Below are 24,104 nucleotides of genomic sequence, written 5' to 3'. Positions count from 1 at the left end.
GAATAAAGTCCTAGCCTCTTCAACCTAGCCCTGTAACTCAGGTTTGGAGTGACTTACAAAATTGAACAAAACCATTTTTACCAAGGTCCGCTAGGGAAGTATTTCCTCTAACTGTGACATAATGTATAAACTAAGAAAGTAGCGCTGAACTTTCCCAAGGCACTGTTTACATAACAGCTGAGGGGTTGTGTTCAGATGGAGGTTAAGGCTTTGGTGCTGACTACAGAGGACACTTACCTACTAAGTATCTGTTGTGCAAAATGCCTGGAGAAGGTTGGGCTGTTCCTCCAGAGCAGAAAGGGGTTCCGGGAAGAACTTCATTGAGATGTTCTACAAAGTCCTGCAAACGAACAGAAAGTTTGATGGAAGCCTCTCCAGGGGCAGGAGAATGGGTGACCATAGGACAAGGAAAGAAGGGTGTCAGGGGAAGAACTGGTGGTGGCGGGGGGGAGTGGAGACAGTTGCTGTGATCTGGGAAAAGCTGCTGGAGGCAAATTCAATGTGACTTTCAAAGGGGAACTGGAGAAACACTGGGAAAAAGAAGTGTACAGGACTGTGGCAAAAAAGGGGGCAGATGTTTATCAGTTGTATTAAACACTGTCACAGTGGGCTGAATGGTGCTCATTCTCACCTGAAAGATTCTTTACCCCTGGGCAGTGTGGCTCTCCTGGTGGAAGGTTTGAACTGTGATGATTCTGGGGTGAATATAACTCCCAACAGCTGGCTGGTGTGTTAAATCAGTAGGACAGCCCACTGCATGGACTGCAATTACGAAGGAAGCACAGCACCGCCTCTGCTTTCATAGAAGCTTGTGGAAATTCGGCATGACATTGAAAACTCTGACAAACTTATATAGATGCGGAGTGGAGAGTGCATTGACTGGCTTCATCACAACCTGGTACAGAAACACTAATGTCCTTGACCGGGAAAATCCTACAACAAGTAGTGGATACGGCCCAGTCCATCATGGGTAAAGCCCTCCCCACCAGCGAGCACATCTGCATGAAAACGCTGTCACCAGAAGCAACCCCCACCACCCAGGACATGTTCTCCTCTCACTGCTGCCATCAGGTAATAGGTATAGAAGCCTCAGGACCCACACCTTCAGGTTCAGGAACAGTTGTTACTCCTCAATCATCAGGCTCTGAACCAAAGGGGATAACTTCACTCATCTTCACTTGCCCCATCATTGAAATGTTCCCACAACCAACAGACTCACTTTCAAGGACTCTTCATCTCGTGTTCTCAGTATTTATTGCTTATTTATTTATTATTATTACTATTTCTTTCTTTTTGAAATTGCACAGTTTGTTGTTCTGCACCTCACTTGGGCTGTCGTTCATTGATTCTGTTCCAGTTATTATTCTATAGATTTACTGAGTTTGAGCACAAGAAAATCGGTTTCAGTTGAAGCAAGCAGCTGAGAAGAAGGGAGTGAAGAAATCAGGTCTGCATTGCACAGGCGCGTGATGTAGTGCGCCAAGGTTTAAAAAAAGACCACCATATACAGCAGACAGCGTTGTGAGCGGGCAGCGGAGTGAGAGGGAGCAGAGTGGGACGGCTTTGGCTCAACAGGCTTCGGCAAGAACAGGCAGAGGCCAGGGTAGGTTCCAGTAAGTTTTTTGTCCAGTTTGTTTAGAGTAGAGAGAATGCCAGGCAGGATGTTGGAATGCTCCTCTTGCAGGATGTGGGAAGTCAGGGAGCCCTCCGATGTCCCTGACAACGACACCTGCAAGAAGTGCATCCAGCTGCAGCTCCTAACAAACCGCGTTAGGGAACTGGAGCAGGAGCTGGATGACCTGTGGATCATTCGGGAGAATGAGGAGATTATAGATAGTAGCTACAGGAAGGTAATTACGCCAAAGGAGCAGAGGACAGGAAATTGAGTCACTGTCAGGCGAGGGAAGAGGAAAGGGCAGGCAGAGCAGGGTTCCCCTGTGGCCATTCCCTCAACAACAAGTATACCACATTGGATACTGTTGGGGGGGATGACTTACCTGGGACAAGCTGCAGTAGCCAGATCTCTGGCACTGAGTCTGGCTCTGCAGTGCAGACAGGAGGGTGGAAAAAGAGGAGAGCGGTAGTGATAGGGGACTCGATAGTTAGAGGTGCAGATAGGAGGTTCTGTGGTCGTGACAGAGAATCCAGGATGGTTTGTTGCCTCCCAGGTGCCAGGGTCAAGGATGTCTCTGATCACTTGCATGACATTCTGAAGTGGGAAGGTGATCAGCCAGATTTCGTGGTGCACATCGGTACCAATGACATAGCAAAGAAGAGTGAGGAGGTCCTGGAGAGTGAGTATAGAGAGCTTGGTAGGAAGTTGAAAAGCAGGACCTCGAGGGTGGTAATCTCAGGATTGCTACCTGTGCTACGTGCCAGTGAGGGTAGGAATAGGATGCTCTGGAGGATGAACAAGTGGCTGAGGAACTGGTGTAGGGGGCAGGGTTTCAGATTTCAGGATCATTGGGACCTCTTCTGGGGCAGGTAGGACCTGTACAAGAGAGACAGGTTACACTTGAACTACAAGGGGACCAATATCTTTTCAGGGAGGTTTGTTAGTGCTGTTGGGGAGGCTTTAAACTAGATTTGCAGGGGGATGGGAACCAGAGTGCCAGAGCTGACAGTGAGGCTGGGGTGAAAATAAATATTGAAAGTTCAAGCAAATCCGCTAATAGAAAGGTTGTGAGTGGTGGTAAAAATCTTCTGAGGTGTATATATTTCAATGCTAGGAGTATTGCGGGGAAGGCGGACGAGTTGAGGGCGTGGATTGACAAGTGGAATTATGACATTATAGCAATTAGTGAAACTTGGCTACAGGAGGGGCAGGACTGGAGCTTAATATTCCAGGGTTCCAATGTTTCAGATGTGATAGAGGCAGAGGAATGAAAGGTGGGGGAGTGGCATTGTTTGTCAGGGAAAATGCTACAGCAGTGCTCAGGCAGGACAGATTAGAGGGCTTGTCTACTGAGTCCTTATGGGTGGAGCTGAGAAACAGGAAAGGTATGGCCACATTAGTGGGGTTGTATTATAGACCACCCAATAGTCAGTGAGAATTGGAGGAGCAAATCTGCAGAGAGATAGCAGGCAACTGCAGGAAACATAAAGTTGTGGTAGGGTATTTTAATTTTCCACATATTGATTGGGACTCCCATACTGTTAGGGGTCTAGATAGGTTAGAGTTTGTAAAATGTGTTCAGGAAAGTTTTCTAAATCAATATATAGAGGTACCAACTAGAGGGGATGCAATATTAGATCTCCTATTAGGAAATGAGTTAGGACAAGTGACGGAAGTATGTGTAGGGGAGCACTTTGGTTCCAGTGATCATAACACCATTAGTTTCAACTTGATCATGGATAAAGATAGATTTGGTCCTAGGGTTGAGGGTCTAAACTGGAAGGAGGCCAAATTTGAAGAAATGAGAAAGGATCTAAAAAGCGTGGATTCTGGCAAGGATGTGATTGGTAAGTGGGAAGCCTTCAAAGGAGAAATTTTGAGAGTGCAGAGCTTGTATGTTCCTGTCAGGATTAAAGGCAAAGTGAATAGGAATAAGGAACCTTGGTTCTCAAGGGATATTGCAACCCTGATAAAGAAGAAGAGAGAGTTGTATGACATGTATAGGAAACAGGGAGTAAATAAGGTGCTTGAGGAGTATAAAAAGTGCAAGGAAATACTTAAGAAGGAAATCAGGAGGGCTAAAAGAAGACATGAGGTTGCCTTGGCAGTCAAAGTGAAGGATAATCCAAAGAGCTTTTACAGGTACATTAAGAGTAAAAGGATTGTAAGGGATAAAATTGGTCCTCTTGAAGATCAGGGTGGTCGGCTATGTGCGGAACTAAAAGAAATGGGGGAGATCTTAAATGGGTTTTTTGCATCTGTATTTACTAAGGAAACTGGCATGAAGTCTATGGAATTAAGGGAAACAAGTAGTGAGATCATGGAAACTGTACAGATTGAAAAGGAGGAGGTGCTTGCTATCTTGAGGCAAATTAAAGTGGATAAATCCGCAGGACCTGACAGGGTATTCCCTCGGACCTTGAAGGAGACTAGTGTTGAAATTGCAGGGGCCCTGGCAGATGTATTTAAAATGTCGGTGTCTACAGGTGAGGTGCCGGAGGATTGGAGAGTGGCTCATGTTGTTCCGTTGTTTAAAAAAGGATCAAAATTATAGGCCGGTAAATTTGACACCATTAGTGGGTAAGTTATTGGAGGGAGTACTAAGAGACAGAATCTACAAACATTTGGATAGACAGGGACTTATTAGGGAGAGTCAACATGGCTTTGTGCATGGTAGGTCATGTTTGACCAATCTACTGGAGTTTTTTGAGGAGGTTACCAGGAAAGTGGATGTAGGGAAGGCAGTGGATGTTGTCTACGTGGACTTCAGTAAGGCCTTTGACAAGGTCCCGCATGGGAGGTTAGTTAGGAAAATTCAGTCACTTGGTATACATGGAGAGGCAGTAAACTGGATTAGACATTGGCTCAATGGAAGAAGCCAAAGAGTGGTAGTAGAGGATTGCTTCTCAGAGTGGAGGCCTGTGACTAGTCGTGTGCCACAGGGATCAGTGCTGGGTCCATTGTTATTTGTCATCTATAGCAATGATCTGGATGATAATGTGGTAAATTGGATCAGCAAATTTGCTGATGATACAAAGATTGGAGGTGTGGTCGACAGTGAGGAAGGTTTTCAAAGCTTGCAGAGGGATTTGGACCAGCTGGAAAAATGGGCTGAAAAATGGCAGATGGAGTTTAATACAGACAAGTGTGAGGTATTGCACGTTGGAAGGACAAACCAAGGTAGAACATACAGGGTAAATGGTAAGGCACTGAGGAGTGCAGTAGAACAGAGGGATCTGGGAATACAGATACAAAATTCCCTAAAAGCGGTGTCACAGGTAGATAGGGTCGTAAAGAGAGCTTTTGGTACATTGGCCTTTATTAATCGAAGTATTGAGTATAAGAGCTGGAATGTTATGATGAGGTTGTATAAGGCATTGGTGAGGCCGAATCTGGAGTATTGTGTTCAGTTTTGGTCACCAAATTGCAGGAAGGATATAAATAAGGTTGAAAGAGTGCAGAGAAGGTTTACAAGGATGTTGCCAGGTCTTGAGAAACTCAGTTACAGAGAAAGGTTGAATAGGTTAGGACTTTATTCCCTGGAGCGTAGAAAAATGAGGGGAGATTTGATAGAGGTATATAAAATTATGATGGGTATAGATAGAGTGAATGCAAGCAGGCTTTTTCCACTGAGGCAAGGGGAGAAAAAAACCAGAGGACATGGGTTAAGGGGGTGGGGGGGGGTAGTTTAAAGGGAACATTAGGGGGGGCTTCTTCACACAGAGAGTGGTAGGAGTGTGGAATGAGCTGCCAGACGAGGTGGTAAATGCAGGTTCTTTTTTAACATTTAAGAATAAATTGGATAGATACATGGATGGGAGGTGTATGGAGGGATATGGTCCGTGTGCAGGTCAGCGGGACTAGGCAGAAAATGGTTCGGCACAGCCAAGAAGGGCCAAAAGGCCTGTTTCTGTGCTGTAGTTTTTCTATGGTTTCTAAAATGAATCTCTGGGTTGCATCTGGTGACACATACTGTATGTACTTTGGTAATAAGCTTACTTCAAAGTTTTTGAATTTTGAAAACTGTCAAGGGTTTTTTCCTCCCCAGCTCAGTCCACAGACTGAGGAGTTTGTGCCTCAGATGTGCTGGGTTTCCTTTTTTGTCTCCACAGCCTCAGCCTTGTGACCAGCGGAAAGTATTCAGCTCAGTGTCGTGAAATGTGTGGGGCTGCTTGCAGGCTTCAGATAAATCAGACCTGCACTAAACCCAGACACTGTGCTATTAATGTTGATCTGGGGCACTATTTTACATCTGCAGTGGTTACAGAGCAGGGTTAAAGTGACATTTCTTTGAGTAAAGTGTCATTTCTTGTTTAGGCAGAACATTGGCTGAAATCTGCTTACTGCTCTAGGTTAATCGTCGTGCTGGGCCATGTTCATGAGAGGAAAGTTCAGGGAGATTTACATTGTCTACCTAATGTTGTGGATGACCCAAGTTCAAGGTAAGAGAAAATGCAGCATGTTCGCAGTTAAAAGCGGAGACCAGAGCCTCTAGCCAGTGGATAATAGGCTTGTGGCCGGTGGTGTGTGCGAGAAATTGTGTGTAGTGACAGTCACAGTTAATACCGTTCTCTGTGTACGAACTTATTAAACGGCTGCGCGGCTGAAATTCTAAGACCAAGTGCAAGTGGAAAGTCTTGATTGATGTGCGTCAAATTTTCTCTGCTTCTGGAGACCTGCAACAAAGGGCTCACATAAGATATAGAGGCACTGGAAGAGGGACTCTCGCAGTGATGAGACCAGTAAAAAGAAGTTACGACATAGAACAGTACAACACAGTACAGGCCCTTCAGCTGTGATGTTGTGACAACTTTTAACCTACTCTAACCCTTCCCACCCCATAACCCTCCAACTTTTCTTTCATACATGTGCCAATATAAGAGGCAGAAATTTGTCCCTACGGTTTTTGCCTCCACCACCACCCTGGCCACGCATTCCACTCACCACCACTACGTAAAAAAAAACAACTTCAGGCATTCCCCCTATACTTTCCTCCAATCTTCTTAAAACTATGAGGTATTAGTCATCACCACGCTGAGGAAAAAGTCTCCAGCTGCCCACTCTATCTATGCCTCTTGTCACACACACCAATCAAGTCACCTCTCATCCTCCTTTGCGCCATACAGAAAAACCCTAGCTTGCTCATAAGGTATGTTCTCTAATCCAGGCAGCATCCTGGTAAATCTCCTTTGCACCCTCTTTAAAGAACACAATGGGCAGAGACCTGTTTTTCTTTTCTCCAGGGGAGATCTGCTACAAAAAAGTATCCAATTGTGTGGTTTCTAGCATCAATGGCTAGAAAAAAACTGAATGGCTAAAAAAGTTAACTGGTCTAACATCCAACGGCCAGCACTAAGGACTGGCAGAAATGAGCTCAGATTCTAATTCAAAACTGGGCATGTGGGAAACACTCAGAGAGTCAGGCGGCGTCCGTGGAGAAAAGAGCAAGACAGAGGTCATGTTTCAGTGTGAAGACCCTTCACTGAAAACCAAGGGACTTAGTTTAGGTTCCAGCAGGACCCATAGGAGCTGCGAGAGAGCTGTTCTGCCAGCACCTCTTCCTGCCTTTCCTCGTCCTTCTGTGTGTTTGCAGAACTTTGTGGAGAGAGTGTGGATGGTCCTTCTCCAGGCCCTTTGATGCCTGATGCAGGAGAGCAGGGGCCACAGGTGGCTGGGGTAGACAACGAGATCTATAACAGATCAGATGCCCTGTTTCTCAGACAAGGGTACCACCTAATTGTAAAGTGCTTCCAGTCTTCACTTCATAATTCCAGCGTCTGCAACAATTGCCCTGTGAATTACCTGGCCATTATCGCATTTCTGCTTGTGGCAGGCTACTGGGAACAAGTTTACCATAACTCAAAAAGTACTTCAGTTTGTGTTGCAAATGGTGTGACATGAATTTCTTTCCTAACACTTGCTAAGAGGCTGCTTTCTGCTCGAGATCTTAAGCAAGAAATCAGGTGGCACTTGTATGATTAAACCACAGCCCCATCTCTCCATGGCTTTGCAAACAGGAAGAGTGGAGACAGTGGCTGTTTCAGTCTTTAATAAAGTACCTTTCACGCCTTTGTTCCAACAGTTTCCTGTGTACAACGCAGCCCCGAGCATCGAATCTCTGTCTCATGTGGTAACGAGTACCTTTCAGTCACACACTGAGACATGTTTGCTTTTCACATGAACAACTGAGGGATTTAATTATTGCTAAAAGTAAGATAAGCCAGGTGCTTGGTTTCTGAGGAGGAAAAGCTGTCGTATTTTTGTCCCATCACTTATGGCAACCCACATTTATATAGCGCCTTTCATGTGGGAAAATAGTTAAGTAGCTTTACAGGAGAATTATGAAAGAAAATCTGATGCTGAACCAGGTAAACAGATGTTTGGCAGTGACCAGCCTAGTCACAGCTTTAGCTTCCTGTAGTGTCTAAACAGCAGAGAGATGGCGGGGGGGGGTGGGGGGGGAGGTGAAAATTTCAGGTGGGGGGGGTGATTCCAGAGCTCAGAGCTCAGGAAGCTGAAGGAGCAACCAGGATTGGAGATGAGCAAGAGGCCAGGACGGGAGGGTCATCGAGTATGCAGAGGATTCACCAGCATGAGTCAGTTTAAACCAAAGACGGAGACACAAGGAACTGCAAGTACTGGGATCTGGCGCAAACAGACAATCTGCGGGAGGAACTCAACTCCTCTGTGATGGGAGGTGGTGAAGAACCTGTCGACATTTCAGGCCCCGAAACGGCTATCGTCCTTTTCCCTCCCACAGGTGCTGCTCTGCCCACTAAGTTGTCCCGTCAGTTTCTTTTGCTCCAGCTTCCAGTATCCACAGTCTCACGTGTCCCAATTTCAGCTGGAGCCCTGTTGGCGTGAGGGGCAGCATTCTACTGAGGAAGACTGAGAAGAGAGTTGGGACAATGGCACGGTGCATCTGACTCCTGTCTGCACCGACTAGACCCACGGAGATCACCACCTGGCAAGCCTCTTGAGACAGATATAAACAGGAAGCAAAAGTTGGCTGTTGTAAGTTTCAGAAGAACACTACTGTCTCTCTTGATTGTGAACCTAAGGTTTCAGTGAGGTGAAAGCAGGTCCTTGTACTGCTCCCTGCATCTCTCCTGGACATGTTCTCTGGGTGGACAGAGACCCCATGTCAGAGTCATACATCATACAAATAGGTCCTTCGATCCACTGGTTTATCTTCCCTACTAGTCCCATTTGTCCATGATTGGCTCATAACCCTTCAAAGCCCTCCCCTCTGTGTACATATCCAATCACTGCTTAAATCCTGCAACTGTACCCTCCTCCACCACTTCCTCTGGGAGCTCATTCTGGGCACTCACTACCCTCGAGGTAAAGAAGTTACCTCTCAGATATCTTGTAAATCTCTCCCCAACTTATCTTGTATCTGTGCCGTCTAGACTTGGACTCCCAACCCTGGGGAAAGGTCTATGACCGCCCTGCGCCCCAGGGAATAAAGATCCACTCCATATAACTCAGACCCTCTAACCCAGGTAACATCCTTGTAAGCCTCTTCCATGAGGTTTGGGTGTGAATAATGAGAATGCCACGGAGGTTGCTCCCACACACATCCCCACTGAGGGGAGACCTCAGACGGAATTGCCAGGTGCACTTATTCATACCACTCATGATTTTATAAATCTCTGTAAGGTTTCCCATGGTTCAGGGACAGCTGGAAGGAGGTGGACAAAGGCACCTTTCATCAATTTCCCTCCAGCTAACAGAGGAGATCCCTCTGTATTTACCACAGACAGATTTGTTTCCCGCTGAGGAAGACTGCGATGATAGCACCTCTGAAGTCCTGGGAATATCCTCCTCCTTCCAGCCTCGGATAATGAGGCTGTGAGCTCTCTGAAGTTCCTCTCCATTGACTTTCAGAACCTCAGTGAGAGTCCACTGGCTCAGGTGGTGTGCGGCCTTTGACTCATCAGCCAAGAGTGTAGGCAAGACTGGACTGGCCAGCCTGCTGTGGGACAGAGTCCAGGCTGCTCACGTCAAGGACAGAGGTGCTCAAAGAGTTCCTTGCAGAGAGCTCTGCCTGCCCATTGCCCCTAACCTTCTCCTGTCCATGTACTAATCTAAGAGATTTTTAAATGTTGCTATGATGCCCACCTCAACCACTACTTCTGGCAGCTCATTCCAAATACACACCTTCCTCTGCATGAAGAAGCTGCTCTAGTCCCTTTTAAACCTCTCACCTTTGACCCTCTTGCATTTTTACACCTCCTCTGGGAAAAAATTCTCGGTATTTCCACCCTGTCTGTGCCCTTCATGATCTGGTAACCTCCTATCAGGTCATCTGTCAGTCTCTACAAAGTCCTAGTCTACGACCACACCACACCACCCCCCCCCCCAATTCCAGCCAACACCTTGTTTCTCAACTCTTTCAGTTTGATAAAATTTTTCCTATAACAGGATGGCCAAAACTGTACGCAATACTCCAAGTGCAGCTTCACCAGTGCCTTACATAAATAACCACAACATAACTTCCCAGCTCCTATCTCAGTGCCCCTCTGAGACCACCATCTTCTTCACCACCATTCCTCTCAGTGAGGTGATTCCTTGGGTGTTTTGGCCATAGCTGGCCCCAATGAAGGTCGTGGATATCAGCAAGTCGCTGCACCTCTGGCACCCAGGCCGTTTTAGGTCATAGGTTTCCTATTGCACTTTGGCTCTTCAAGTGCCTGTAGAGGTATTTCTTTATCCGTGAGGTGAGAAGTTTCCAGTCCAAGAACACCATGCGTTTGTGGTTAATTTACTCATTATCATCAAACTGGTTGTAGAAGTCAAAAGCATTTTCGCAGACAGACTTCAGGACAATCCAGACTTGGTGGACTCTCTGCCGTTTCCGTTGGCCAGGGTCAGCTTGTCTATGAGATGTTGGCTGATAACAGCTTCCTTTGGGCGTCCTTTAGACCTCCAAAAAAGGTTAATGGAGATAGCAGAGGAGGTCAGGCCAGTGGCAGTGTTCTCTGAAATTGCTAGTCACCACTCTTGGCTCAATCGATGGTGATGCCCTCGTGGAGAGTTTCCGACAGAGTAGGATCATGTGGCTTATCCGGAGGAGGGGTGTGTCAGAGCTGCCTATCCCTCCTTCCTCGTTACCGATACACCTCATGGTCCTTCCACCTTATTCTCTGCCTGCTCAACACACTTTCCCTGTAACACGTTATTCTGCGTTCTGTTTCCGTGCTGTCTCGATGCACTTGTGGACAGAATGATCTGTCTAAATAGAATGCAAACAAAAGCTGCTCGCTGTATCCTGGTACGTGTGACAAAAATAAACTAATTGCCAACGGCAACCCTCAGAAGCTGTGTGGAACCATATCTCCAAGCTGCTGCCTAAGCCCAAAGATGTCAGGGAGACGCAGGGTGAAGGATCTCAGCCCCAAAACGTCAACGGTACATTTCCCACCAGAGGCTGTGTGAGAGGGAGGAACTGGTTTGCTGCGGTTATTTTGTTGCCTGCTGGGTTCTGTTTTGCTGTGTTTTGTGCTGTTCTGCCAAGTAGTGTGGCCCATTGAGCCCCTCCACTTTTGTGCGTTGCAGGGAATATCAGAGGCCTGATCCTTGCTGGTGTGGGTTCTTCCTTTCCATTGCATTCGACCTTCACCTAAAACAGGAGAACTGTCCCTCCCACAAGCCCCGTCGGGCCTCCCAATGCGCGAGGGTCGGGCTGCAGCACCTTACACCAGTTTAGGAGGGTATATATGCCCAAGATGGTGCTGAGCTGCGACCCCTCCGGAAAATACAGGCAGTCTTGGGATTAGAGGGCTATGTGTGTGTGGGGGGGAATGGGGCTGGTTTCTCTGTGGTTATTTTGTTGCTTGTTGGGTTCGGTTTGCTGTGCTTTGCGTTGTTCCACAAAGTCCATTGGCGCTGGAATGTACAGTGACACTTTCAGGCTGTGCACAGAACACCCTTGGGTGTGTTGGTTGTTAGCGCAAAGACGCGTTTCACTGTATGTTACAAAGTACGCATGATAAATTAAACTTGACTCTCATACCTTCAACCAGGCGGCAGAAACTGGAGGGGTGGGGTAAAGGGAAACATCTGGGGGGGGGGGGTTGATGGATACCCTGAAAACACTAAAGGAGTTCAACATTTCAGGTCGATGTCAAGCCCAGGCCCAAGGACCTAAACATAACGGCGAGTCCAGCAGGGACGCAGGAAGCAGGGAGAATAGGACACCGGCTTCCACTGGGAGGGCAGGCAGCAGGTTCAGTGTTCAGTGGAAGCTGGAGAGCCATTGGAAGGGTAGAAAGAGCAATGGAAGGAGATGGAGAAGGCTTGGAAGAGACTGAAGCAGGGCAGAGCCTGACCTTCTGCTGTCGTTCTCAGTTTATGAGGAGAACTGAAGTTCAAGTCATGGAACTGAGCGGTTGTATCTTTAAGAAGCAATGGTTATGAAGCATCGGACGTTATTGTAACTGATAAAGCCCCAAAGATGGGGAGAGTCCTGCCCTGGAAAATACAATGACTTATAGGCTGGAACTGAGGAGTCATCTGCAGTAACCCTGGTGCATCACACCTTGCTGTGTAGGTTGCGGGTTACGACGCAGAGCTGACTAATTATAGGTCTGTGGCTATTCATGTGATGGTGGGTGGGTCCACACTGGAAACACTGTGTTAGAAGGCAGTGCAGAGACATCACTGCTAAACCCACTGAGCTCCGGGCAGACCGAATCCATCCTCACAGTCGCAGAGGGAGGGTCGCGCTGTGGGAGGGGCAGTACTGAGGAAGGGTGGCACTGTGGGAGGATGGCACTGTGGGAGGGTCACACTGTGGGAGGGTGGTACTGAGGGAGGGTGGCACTGTGGGAGGGTGGCACTGTGGCAGGGTGGCACTGAGGGAGGGTCATACTGTGGGAGGGTCGCGTTGAGGGAGGGTCGCATTGAGGGATGGTAGCACTGAGGGAGTTTCACACTGTGGGAGGGTCACACTGTGGGTAGGGCAGTACTGAGGGAGGGTCACATTGTGGGACACCCAGTACAGAAGGGGGTGAGGCATGAGGAGGATCTCCTGGTGGGCCTGGTCCTGGATTTGGCCAAGATGGCTGTTCACGGGTCTAGGTGGCGGAAGGTGGAGGGCACTGCCTGCCCCTTTTCCAAAGATACGTTCATACCGGCTGTCCTTGGAGAGGGAGCACGCGGTCATCATGGGCACATTGGGGGATTTCCAAGAGCAGTGGGCCCCCTGGGTATTGACTGTTTTATAGACAGTCTTCTTCTTCATGTGCCTCGCACGTTACACGCTCGGGCGATCATGGCTCTCCACATCAAACGATCCCTCGCAGCGTGAATGATATCTCGCACACTTATATCTCGCACATGTTCTTTCACAGTGTCCACATATTTTCTCCTTTGCCTTCCTCTTCCAGGCATACGGCCTTGTAATGTGAGGCATTCTATTTCTCCCTTTCTGATGACATGGCCCAGGGATTCAAGTTTCCTCTCATTTAATGTTCTCATTAAAGATCTTTTTGTATGGGCATGCTGGCTCATTAGTTACCCTATCTCTATATGATATTTTCAGCGTTCTTCCAAGAAACCACATTTCTGTCACTTCTAAGTTTCTCTGGAGTTCTGGTGTTATAGTCCATGATTCGGAAGCATACAGCAAGATTGTCCAGATGTAACATTTTAGTAGCCTAAGCCTTGTTGTCATAGAAATGAGTCTGTTGGTAAAAATGGGATTCAGTTTTTGGAAGTTAGTTTTGGCAATGTCAATTCTTCTTTTTATTTCTACTTTACTTCTAGCATCTTGTGATATAAAGCTACCAAGGTAATTAAAGCTGGTCTTTTCTTCTGTCTCTTGGTTACCGATGTACAATTGGCAGTTCTTGCTGTTTTGAAATTACCATACATTTATAGACAGTAGTAACCATATTTTATTTTGACTATACATATTGTCTTGTATATATTAAATGCCTGTACCTTGTGTACAGGTGTGGTAAATAAACTTCTATAGTTTTGTAAAAGAAAAAGGGAGGGGACAAGTAGTGCACAAATTGTAGAGCTGATACTGAGAGAAGACAAACTGGAATTTTGTCATCATCTTTTTTATCCTGGGACTGTAAGTGACCAAAGGCCTGGCTAAAGAAAAGATTTTGAGGGTGGGGTGAGTTAATGGGGCAGGGAAGTTAGTGAGGCAGAGGCAGAGGTGGGAGAGATTGCTAGAGAGAGATCCTTCACCATAGAGTCATAGAGTTACAGGCAATGCAACATCCTAACAGGCCATTCGGTCCTTCTGGTCAATACTTATCAAAGCGTCCCAGTTGTCCACGTTCGGCTCATAACCCTCCAAGCCTCTTCCCTCCAAATACCTTTTAAATACACTGGATTCTAGTTAACTGGGCCATCGGCTTAGTGGGGCAGCTGTTTATCTGGGACAACCCTTAAAGGACAAAACTAATCGTGGAAAAATAGCCGGGATTCTCTTCTCTTTTTTTGGGACACTATGCCACTTAATTGGAAGAGGAGACTGTTGCTAAACAGTTTCTCACTAGTATCAGTCAAGTGCATTCCTGTGGCGGTAAACACTATTCTGTGCTTAGGGCAAACATAAATAGAGTCAGTTACAGGTGTCCGTGTTCAGGCAGCAGTGATGTTTGTCGCTGGTAGTTGGTGAGAAGCAAGCAGTAGGGCAATTCAGACGACACACATAAAAGTTGCTGGTGAACGCAGCAGGCCAGGCAGCGTCTCTAGGAAGAGGTACAGTCGACGTTAGAACTGCTTTGCTCACTGCAGTTTCAAGCATTCATGCTCGGAGATCCCAGAAACAGTCAGGAGTGAAAATGAAATGTTATCACTGCTTCAGCAAGCTAGGAACTACAAAGAATTTGAAAGTATCAACAACTATCTTGAATATTACAATGAAAATGAAGATTTGGAGGATGCAATCATGAAAAGCATGGTATGAAGGCAGTCCATTATCTGCACTAGGTGCCAGCGCTGATTTTCTTCATTTACAGTTAATCAAAAGAACACAGCATCATACAGTGGATGAATTCCTCCATTGATAACTGTTAGGAACTAATACTCAGTTTTATAATATTGTAGTAGTATTGGTACCATTCTAATTTCTTCTCTGTTTTACTTAAATACATAATTTGTTACTCAGTTAAGCATAGTTTGGTTTTTTTTTACATCTTTTACGCTATTTCCATGAAACTTCGGCTAATTGGGGCAGCCGTTTAATTGGGCCAAAATGTACTGGTCCCGTTATGTCCCAATTAACCTGAATCCACTGTGTTACAATTGTACCCACCTCAAACACTTCTGGCAGCTCATTCTGGGTACTCAGTATCCTGCGTGTAAAACAGTTACCTTTCGGGTCTCTTGTACATCTGTCCCCCTTCTGACCTTGTATCTCTGCCCTCTAGCTTTCAACTCCCCAACCCTGGGGAAAAGACTATGACCATCCACCTAATCTGTGCCCCTCATGATTTTATAAAATTCTATGAGGTCACCGCCCATTCTGTGCACTCCACGGAATAAAGGTCCAGCGTGTAACCTCTCCATATAACTCAGACCCTCTAACGCAGGCAGCATCTCTGTAAATCTCTTCTATGGGATTTACCTGTGAAAATGTCATGGAGATTGTTCCTACGCAGACCCCCACCGAGGGGAGATCTCTGAAGCAACTGACGGGTGCACGCTCTGTTGGGGAGGTCATTTCCGGGTCTTCTGGGGCTGCGAGCTTTATTGAATTGAATGATCTTTATTGTCATTATACATAGGTACAATGAAACTCTGTTTGGCTTCCTCTCAGGCAATTAAATAAAGCGGTAGATAAAAACAAGACAGTAATAGTAATAGATTTACTATTTTACTATTCCTAGCTGCTTCACATAGCCCAGCTGACACGAGATCGGTCATTACTGGTGGTTATCAGTGGTTATCAAGTTAACCAGCCTTAGGGAAATGCCTGTGAATCCGAGTCAGAGTCTGCTGGACTGGAGGCTGAAGGCAGCTTGTCCTGGGGTTGAAGGACTATGTACATGTGTGTGTGGGCGGATGGGAACAAGGAACGGGGCTTGTTTTGCTTCTGTTGTCTTCTTGCTTGTTGGGTTCTGCATTGACCTTTGTGCGTTTGTTATGTTGGTGCCAGAATATGTGCCCGCACTTGTGGGCTGTCGCCTGCACACCCTCGGTTGTGTTGGTTGTTAACCCAAATGAAGCATTTCACTGTGTGTTTTCATGTACACGTAATAGATACATTTGAATCTTGAATCTTGAAAGCCTAATCCTCGTAGCTAATTAACACCAATCACACAAATACAATTAATTATGTCACTGTACAAGAGGTTGTGCTGACCTGCTTAGAACACCAAGCCCTGTTGCAAGGTGACAGTATCTGACTGCCCACCACAGGAAGGATGTGGACATATCTGACAGGGTGAAAACATTGACATCAATGGATCTGGGGTTGAAGGGGTAAACAGATTTAAGTTCCTCGGCATCCACATCACCAAGAATCTCACATGGTCTGCACATGCCAGCTGCATGGTGAAAAGGCACAACAGTGCCTCTTTCACCTCAGACAGTTGAGAAGTTTGGTTTGGGCCCCGAGATCCTAAGAACTTTCTACAGGGGCACAATTGAGAGCATCCTGACTGGCTGCATCACTGCCTGGTATGGGAACTGTACCTGCTTTAACCGCAGGATTCTGCAGAGAGTGGTGCGGACAGCCCAGCGCATCTGTAGTTGTGAACTTCCCATGATTCAGAACATTTACAAAGACAGGTGTGTAAAAAGGGCCCAAAGGATCATTGGGGACCCGAGTCACCCCAACCACAAACTGTTCCAGCTGCTACCATCCGGGAAACGGTACCACAATATATAAGCCAGGACCAACAGGCTCCAGGACAGCTTCTTCCACCAGCCCATCAGACTGATTAGCTCACAATGATTTGAATGTATTCTATGTTACTTTGACTGTTCTATTTATTATAAATTACTATGATTGCACATTGCACATTTAGATGGAGGTGCAATGTAAAGATTTTTCCTCCTCATATATGTGAAGAATGTAAGAAATTCTCTTGGTTTTTTTGCACTACCTTACTTTCCATTTTTCTATTTTCTATTTATGGTTTATAATTTAAATTTTTAATATTTACTATCGATTTGTAATCCAGGGAGTGGGAAGCGCAGAATCAAATATCGCTGTGATGATTGTACGTTCTAGTATCAATTGTTTGGCGACAATAAAGTATAAAGTGTAAATAAAGTCAATTCAATTCAATACTAGAATGATTTCACAGCTGAAGGACTTCTTGGGAGAGACTTCTTGGCTGCATGGGAGAAGATGGGGCCGTTTATTTTGGGGAGGTGGAAAATAGGGAGATGTTTGATGGACAAGTTGAGGTAAAGTTTAGAGAGAGTCAGTGGAGAGAAGCTGTCACAGACGGTTCAAGGAAGATTCACAAGAGGCTGCGAGGAAACCTTTCACCATGATCCTGAGTTCCCTGCCTGGGAACTAACAGACTGAGTCAATCAGTGACTTCAAACGGGAATGGGAATGGATAAATATATTGCATGTGCCTCATTTGTGGGGTTGTGGGGAAGGTGTGTGTGATGAATTGTCCTGGAGATGCACTAATTCTAGTGAACGATTCCAAGGTCTGATATTTACAGAGCAAAACACTGTGGGTGTTGGAAATCAAGGCTATTGATAGAAATGCATCTCTGGGGAGAGGAACAGAGAGAACTTTCATTAGAGCTGGGAAGATATTCAAGATTTAAAGTTCAAAGATCACAGTAAATGTGTTATCAAAGTACATATACAGCCCTGAGGTTCATCTTCTTGCAGGCATACTCAATAAATCCATAGAATAATAACCATAACAAAATCAATGAAAGACCTCACCAACTTGGGCATTCAACCAGTGTACAACAAACTGAGCAAATAATGATAATAAATAAATATTGAGAACACGAGATAAAGACTCCTTGAAAGTGAGTTTATTGGTTATGGGAACATTTCAATGATGGGGCAAGCGAAGTTGAATGAAGTTAGATTAGATTATGAGGACACTCAGTCCTCGTTTATTGTCATTTAGAAATGCATGCATTAAAAAATGATACAATGTTCCTCCAGAATGATATCACAAGAAAACACAGGACAAACCAAGACTAAAACTGACAAAACCACATAATTATAACATATAGTTACAACAGTGCAAAGCAATACCGTAATTTGATAAAGAGCGGACCATGGGCACGGTAAAAAAAAAGTCTCAAAGTCCCGATAGCCTCATCATCTCACGCAGACGGTAGAAGGGAGAAACTCTCCCCGCTGAACCTCCAAGCGCCGCCAACTTGCTGATGCAGCACCATTGGAAGCATCCGACCGCAGCGGACTCTGAGTTCGTCTGAAAACTTCAAGCTTCCAACCAGCACCTCCGACATAGCCTCTCGAAGCACCATCCTCTGCCGAGCGCTTCGACCCCTCCCCGGCCACCGAGCAACAAGCAAAGCCGAGGACTCGGGGCCTTCCCCTCCGGAGATTCTGGATCACACAGTAACAGCAGCAGCGAAGCAGGCATTTCAGAAGTTTCTCCAGATGTTCCTCCGTGCTCTCACGTCCGTCTCCATCAAATCAGGATTCTGCACGGCACCCAACTTGACAGATAACAGACATCACCACCGGAGTGGCCACTGCAAGCTGTGTCGTGTCGCCATCTTCTCCTCTCCCCTTTGGCTCAAGAGCCTGATGATTGAGGAGGAGTCACTGTTCCTGAACCTGGTGGTGTGAGTCCACTTTCATTGTCTGTGCTCAAATACGGAGGCAGGGCAAAGATGCAGAGGGAGGAAGAGGCACAACTGTCAGATGGTGGGATGGACAGGTACAGAAGGACATTCAGTAGCAAATGTTCAAGCTATCCAATGATCACCCCGTACCTCAGGATTGATGTTCCTAGACAAGTCCATTAATCACAAACAGATCTTCCGTATCACGTTGGTTTTGAGATTTCCAGGTTCCCGTGAGCCACGGCAAGCACTTCTCTTTCTCCGGCTCAGATGAAAGATCCCTCTACCCGTCTATGCAGATCAAACCCCTCGATGCACTGCCGGAACGCCAGGCTCCTGGCTGCTGCCCAGGATCCAATAATACCTTGCACAACCCAGAGAGAGAGAGAGAGAGAGAGAGGGGGGTGTTGGGTGGAGCGGGAGGGGAGCAGAGATGGAGTGGGGTCGAGAGGTCAGAGAGAAAATGTGGAGTGGAGGGGACAGAGAGTGTATGCGGAGTGGAGGGGACAGAGAGTGGATGTGGAGTGGAGGGGGACAGAGAGGGTGTGGAGTGGAGGGGACAGAGGATGTGGAGTGGAGGGGACAGAGAGGGTGTGGAGTGGAGGGGACAGAGAGTGGATGTGGAGTGGAGGGGACAGAGAGGGTGTGGAGTGGAGGGGACAGAGAGTGGATGTGGAGTGGAGGGGACAGAGAGTGGATGTGGAGTGGAGGGAGACGGAGAGTGGATGTGGAGTGGAGGGAACAGAGAGTGGATGTGGAGTGGAGGGGACAGAGTGGATGTGGAGTGGAGGGGACAGAGAGTGGATGTGGAGTGGAGGGGACAGAGAGTGGATGTGGACTGGAGGGGGCAGAGAGGGTGTGGAGTGGAGGGGACAGAGGATGTGGAGTGGAGGGGACAGAGAGGGTGTGGAGTGGAGGGGACAGAGAGTGGATGTGGAGTGGAGGGGACAGAGAGTGGATGTGGAGTGGAGGGGGACAGAGAGTGGATGTGGAGTGGAGGGAACAGAGAGTGGATGTGGAGTGGAGGGGACAGAGAGTGGATGTGGAGTGGAGGGGACAGAGAGGGTGTGGAGTGGAGGGGACAGAGAGTGGATGTGGAGTGGAGGGGACAGAGAGTGGGTGTGGAGTGGAGGGGGACGGAGAGTGGATGTGGAGTGGAGGGAACAGAGAGTGGATGTGGAGTGGAGGGGGACAGAGAGTGGATGTGGAGTGGAGGGGACAGAGAGGGTGTGGAGTGGAGGGGACAGAGAGTGGATGTGGAGTGGAGGGGGACAGAGAGTGGATGTGGAGTGGAGGGGGACGGAGAGTGGATGTGGAGTGGAGGGAACAGAGAGTGGATGTGGAGTGGAGGGGACAGAGAGTGGATGTGGAGTGGAGGGGGCAGAGGATGTGGAGTGGAGGGGACAGAGAGGGTGTGGAGTGGAGGGGACAGAGAGTGGATGTGGAGTGGAGGGGACAGAGAGTGGATGTGGAGTGGAGGGGGACAGAGAGTAGATGTGGAGTGGAGGGGTCAGGGAGGGTATGGAGTGGAGGGGACAGAGAGTGGATGTGGAATGGAGGGGGACAGAGAGGATGTGGAGTGGAGGGGACAGAGAGGGTGTGGAGTGGAGGGGACAGAGAGTGGATGTGGAGTGGAGGGGGACAGAGAGTGGATGTGGAGTGGAGGGGACAGAGAGTGGATGTGGAGTGGAGAGGACAGAGTGGAAGTGGAGTGGAGGAGGACAGAGAGTGGATGTGGAGTGGAGGGGACAGAGAGTGGATGTGGAGTGGAGGGGGTCAGTGGGGTTGGAGGGGGTGAGAGAGGGGGGTGGGGTTGAAGGAGGACGCAGAGATGGAGGAGGGGAGGGTGTGAGGCCTGCGGAGATTATATCAGGATGAAGATGTGTTCTCCCCACACTCTTTTCCTTGCTCCAACTCATCTCTGATTGTCTGTGGGTCAGAGCCATGTCCCAACAGACTGGCTTTGCTCCAGAGGCACAATGTTCAGAGAGAGTCGCCCAAATCAGAGGGCAGCAAGTTCTTTCACACTGGATGTCAGCCCGCTCTCTCTGGAACTTGAGATCGTGTTGACCGGTGCACACAGTTGGAATCAGACAGGCTCTGCTCCCGTCAGCACTTTAACACCTGCTTCCACCTGCCGTCCGCAAGGCTTTCAGTCTCTGCCATCAGTGAAGGTTCTCATACCCCCATACCCCAAATGTAAAACACCCCAGCATGTACTGTAACAAGAACCAGTCAGCTGGCCCTCACCAAGAACATACCCAACCACCCCCAGAGAGGGCTCCACAGGTCGCCTGGTCAGGTCTAAGGTATCATCTGAAGGACACCTCTCCCACAATGTAACCCTCCCTCAGTATAGTTGGTCACTCAGAGGGATGCTCTCTCAGTACAGATCACTCCACAGTAGGGTGCTCCCTCAGTACAGCCCATCCCACAGTGGGGTGCTCCCTCAGTACAGCCCGTCCCACAGTGGGGTGCTCCCTCAGTTCCGCCCATCCCACAGTGAGGTGCTCCCTCAGTACAGCCCGTCCCACAGTGGGGTGCTCCCTCAGTACAGCCCATCCCACAGTGGGGTGCTCCCTCAGTTCCGCCCGTCCCACAGTGGGGTGCTCCCTCAGTACAGCCCATCCCACAGTGGGGTGCTCCTTCAGTTCCGCCCATCCCTTAGTGGGGTGCTCCCTCAGTACAGCCCGTCCCACAGTGGGGTGCTCCCTCAGTACAGCCCGTCCCACAGTAGAGTTGCCATCCCACAGTGGGGTGCTCCCTCAGTACAGCCCATCCCACAGTGGGGTGCTCCCTCAGTACAGCCCGTCCCACAGTAGAGTTGCCATCCCACAGTGGGGTGCTCCCTCAGTACAGTCCATCCCACAGTGGGGTTCTCCCTCAGTACAGCCCGTCCCACAGTGGGGTGCTCCCTCAGTACAGCCCGTCCCACAGTAGAATTGCCATCCCACAGTGGGGTGCTCCCTCAGTACAGTCCATCCCACAGTGGGGTTCTCCCTCAGTACAGCCCGTCCCACAGTGGGGTGCTCCCTCAGTACAGCCCGTCCCACAGTGGGGTGCTCCCTCAGTTCCGCCCGTCCCACAGTGAGGTGCTCCCTCAGTACAGCCCGTCCCACAGTGGGGTGCTCCCTCAGTACAGCCCATCCCACAGTGGGGTGCTCCCTCAGTTCCCCCCGTCCCACAGTGGGGTGCTCCCTCAGTACAGCCCATCCCACAGTGGGGTGCTCCCTCAGTACAGCCCGTCCCACAGTAGAGTTGCCATCCCACAGTGGGGTGCTCCCTCAGTACAGTCCATCCCACAGTGGGGTTCTCCCTCAGTACAGCCCGTCCCACAGTGGGGTGCTCCCTCAGTACAGTCCGTCCCACAGTAGAGTTGCCATCCCACAGTGGGGTGCTCCCTCAGTACAGCCCGTCCCACAGTGGGGTGCTCCCTCAGTACAGCCCGTCCCACAGTGGGGTGCTCCCTCAGTTCCGCCCGTCCCACAGTGAGGTGCTCCCTCAGTACAGCCCGTCCCACAGTGGGGTGCTCCCTCAGTACAGCCCATCCCACAGTGGGGTGCTCCCTCAGTTCCGCCCGTCCCACAGTGGGATGCTCCCTCAGTACAGCCCATCCCACAGTGGGGTGCTCCTTCAGTTCCGCCCATCCCTTAGTGGGGTGCTCCCTCAGTACAGCCCGTCCCACAGTGGGGTGCTCCCTCAGTACAGCCCGTCCCACAGTAGAGTTGCCATCCCACAGTGGGGTGCTCCCTCAGTACAGCCCATCCCACAGTGGGGTGCTCCCTCAGTACAGCCCGTCCCACAGTGGGGTGCTCCCTCAGTACAGCCCGTCCCACAGTAGAGTTGCCATCCCACAGTGGGGTGCTCCCTCAGTACAGCCCATCCCACAGTGGGGTGCTCCCTCAGTACAGCCCGTCCCACAGTGGGGTGCTCCCTCAGTACAGCCCGTCCCACAGTAGAGTTGCCATCCCACAGTGGGGTGCTCCCTCAGTACAGTCCATCCCACAGTGGGGTTCTCCCTCAGTACAGCCCGTCCCACGGTGGGGTGCTCCCTCAGTACAGTCCGTCCCACAGTAGAGTTGCCATCCCACAGTGGGGTGCTCCCTCAGTACAGTCCATCCCACAGTGGGGTTCTCCCTCAGTACAGCCCGTCCCACAGTGGGGTGCTCCCTCAGTACAGCCCATCCCACAGTAGAGTTGCCATCCCACAGTGGGGTGCTCCCTCAGTACAGTCCATCCCACAGTGGGGTTCTCTCTCAGTACAGCCCGTCCCACAGTGGGGTGCTCCCTCAGTACAGTCCGTCCCACAGTAGAGTTGCCATCCCACAGTGGGGTGCTCCCTCAGTACAGTCCATCCCACAGTGGGGTTCTCCCTCAGTACAGCCCGTCCCACAGTGGGGTGCTCCCTCAGTACAGCCCGTCCCACAGTGGGGTGCTCCCTCAGTACAGTCCGTCCCACAGTAGAGTTGCCATCCCACAGTGGGGTGCTCCCTCAGTACAGTCCATCCCACAGTGGGGTTCTCCCTCAGTACAGCCCGTCCCACAGTGGGGTGCTCCCTCAGTACAGCCCGTCCCACAGTAGAGTTGCCATCCCACAGTGGGGTGCTCCCTCAGTACAGTCCATCCCACAGTGGGGTTCTCCCTCAGTACAGCCCGTCCCACAGTGGGGTGCTCCCTCATTACAGCCCGTCCCACAGTAGAGTTGCCATCCCACAGTGGGGTGCTCCCTCAGTACAGTCCATCCCACAGTGGGGTTCTCCCTCAGTACAGCCCGTCCCACAGTGGGATGCTCCCTCAGTACAGCCCGTCCCACAGTAGAGTTGCCATCCCACAGTGGGGTGCTCCCTCAGTACAGTCCATCCCACAGTGGGGTTCTCCCTCAGTACAGCCCGTCCCACAGTGGGGTTCTCCCTCAGTACAGCCCGTCCCGCAGTGGGGTGCTCCCTCAGTACTGCAGTACCTCAGGATGTACAGTGGGGTGCTCCCTCCATCATCTCTGCTCTTCTCTTCACTCCCTTCCTTTGGGAATACGTCTGACATTTCCCCTGCTCTTCTGGGGAATGGGATTGTTCTCCTCACTCCCTGACTGATAATTACCGATTTTTCTTGGTTAATGATTTGGGAAGTTTCCGTCGGTGAGTTGTGATTTGCTGGCTGGCGTACTGTTGACCTGAACTGTTTACATCGGAATCATCGAGTCTCTTACAGACTTCACTCCCTGGGTGGGTGTCAGCTACCCAGCAGAATAGTCTTATCAGGTAATGTTCTTATCGCTTGTAACTTCAACGCTCAAAATTCAAGGCTTTTATTGCTATCCTCTAAAACCAGTACCAGTATTAGATCAAGGGTTTATCCCTCCTTTTTTTCCTTTTGCATTTAAATCCCTTACTTCCAGCTTCTTTTGGTTAAGACTTACAGTTTTTTTTTGTGTGTAAATGTTACTCAGGTAGTAGGCAATATACCTTCTTTTTATAAATACAGCTCTGTGGTGATAAAGGTTCTGATCAACTTTTCTATATATCGTAAGGTTGGCTTGGAGTTGGGTAGTGGGAGGGAGGGGTGGTAACTAACTTTATACGATTCTGCTATGGGTGATTTTCCTTCTGTTATGAACTGTACATTTAATATGTCTGTTTTGCACTATATAAGCCCCCTTTTTTACTGTTTTTTTTTGTTGTTGCATTGTAGAAACGCATTAAAAAAATTAATTTAAAAAAAG

The 24,104-nt window shown here is 48.9% G+C and overlaps 1 long non-coding RNA gene across 1 annotated transcript; it reads right to left on the bottom strand.

The window, feature by feature from the left end:
* Positions 1–235: 235 nt before the first annotated feature.
* LOC134346761 (uncharacterized) lies at positions 236–23,477 on the bottom strand. Its single transcript, XR_010018014.1, has 3 exons — positions 23,346–23,477; positions 6,182–6,291; positions 236–340 (listed from the first exon to the last, which is right to left on the bottom strand). It is a non-coding gene; the product is annotated as an uncharacterized LOC134346761 (long non-coding RNA).
* Positions 23,478–24,104: the final 627 nt, after the last annotated feature.

This window comes from Mobula hypostoma, chromosome 5 (genome assembly GCF_963921235.1).
Source record: "Mobula hypostoma chromosome 5, sMobHyp1.1, whole genome shotgun sequence".
NCBI lineage: Eukaryota > Metazoa > Chordata > Chondrichthyes > Myliobatiformes > Myliobatidae > Mobula > Mobula hypostoma.
This window is presented reverse-complemented; position numbering and strand designations above follow the sequence as displayed.